Source organism: Aplysia californica, unplaced genomic scaffold, assembly GCF_000002075.1.
Source record: "Aplysia californica isolate F4 #8 unplaced genomic scaffold, AplCal3.0 scaffold00166, whole genome shotgun sequence".
Taxonomy (NCBI): domain Eukaryota; kingdom Metazoa; phylum Mollusca; class Gastropoda; order Aplysiida; family Aplysiidae; genus Aplysia; species Aplysia californica.
This window is the reverse complement of record NW_004797436.1, coordinates 1,051,508-1,053,460: the sequence shown is the minus strand read 5'-3', so window position 1 is coordinate 1,053,460 and position 1,953 is coordinate 1,051,508.

Below are 1,953 nucleotides of genomic sequence, written 5' to 3'. Positions count from 1 at the left end.
TGTGTGGTGCGTGTGTGTGCGTGCGTGTGTGTGTATGTGAGTGTATGTGTGTGTGTGTGTGTGTGTGTCTGTGTGTTCTTTAGGGTATGGGCTAGCCAGACAACCAGACAGCAGGCCAGCCAGCCCGAAAAACCGAGAGACGTTGGAACTAAGAGAGAGGGAGAAAGACACGTTGGCATTTGCGTGCCTGCGTGCAAACGAGGTTCCAAAATAAACGGACGACACGAAAAAAGAACACTAGACAGAAATACCCCCCTTTCTCTTTTCCACCTTACACACTCACCCATACACACGCTCAAATATTGTGTGCTTTTAATGACCTACATGTAATGCTGAGTGATTACATTATTTTCCAGTACAGGAACATGTAAAATATGATAATTTCCCTCAATGGGATATCTGTGAAATATTTGTGTCACGACGTGGTGGAATCGGATGCTCATCAATTTTTGGAGATGTGGATAGTTTTAAAATTGGTATCGTATGAAAGTTTATTCTCCAACCTTGCTTTCAGTGAAACAAAATAACAATCTATCTTTAAGAGAATTCGAGTAATTTGCGATTGAAGGTGGTGCTTGGTTTCAGTGATAAAACTAGCCATAAAATGGCTGCCACATTTTGGTTATTTCCATATGTGAGTCCGTGGAAACAGAAAAATTACATTTTGTACCTTCAGTCAACGTTTTTCAGTAAAATCCTCACAGAAATGTGTTCTTAAATGGACACAAAAGGTGTTGAGCCAAAAAACGAATAAACAGTTAAAATTGCCAAACATTTGGAAAAGTGACAGTTTCTTCAATTTTAATACATTATTTTGATGAGCACCTGATTTCACCACGCTGCCTCACATTTTATTGCATCTTGTCTTATATCCTTGACAAATAAGATAACAGCAAGGAGGTCAAAGTCCTTCAGCTGTTGCAGAGTGGGCTTGTCAGTGTGCACTCTTAAGGTTATTTTTCCATTTTCTAGGGACATTCAGACCTTAGTTTGATAGATATTTTGAATCATTATTTCTTTTTTTCTCCTTTTTTTTGATATTCATTGTGGAAAGTTTGTCTACCAATAATTGGGTTGTGAACATTTGGACCTATATTCAGTTAACTGTGGTAAGTACATGTATAGATAAGATGGGTAACGCTTCATTAATCCTGCTTTGAAGGAAATTACTGGAAAACACTGTAATCCATCTGCTACGCTCTAAAAAGCTCAATTACTGGAAAGGAGGATAAGCCATCTGCTGATTTAGTTTTGCTATGCCCTGAAAGTTCTGGTTATAACAGGAAAAAAGGAGGCTGACGACCTACAACGACTTACAATTATTTTTCTTCTTCAAGTGCTAGATCTGAATCTGAAAAAAAAATAAGGGGAATGGAGGCTCTCGTGGTTTGAGGTTACGGTGTTCGCATCTCACTTGATAGGTTCCGGGTTCAAAATCTGACAGTGGTGGAAAATGTTCTTCTCTAAAATGTTCTCCTTTCACATCCCTTCCTGCTCTGTAATAGTAACCATGATCTGTCACCTGCTTTCGTCTCCACTTTTTGCCCTCTCCTCCCTCCCGTTTGCCCCCTCCTCTAGGGTCCTGACTATTTCTGCAGCCTTTCTACTGCTACTCCCTGGTTCCGTACTGCTGTCTTTCAGCCACACCCCTGACATGATAAGATGAGATATGATAAGATCATGATAAGATATCATACCTATGATAAGATAAGATACATCTTTGTTGTCCAGATCCTGGCACATTGGTTTGGTGTTTCACCACGTACACACACACACACACACACACACACACACACACACACACACACACAAACACACACACACAAAAATGCACACACACGTAGGCTTACCGTCTCGTGCATAATATTAAATGAACAGTAAAATAAGCACTAATAATCTTAAGTTAGACACATACTCAGTATTCTGCTGACTATGGTGGTAGGTAAGATCTAA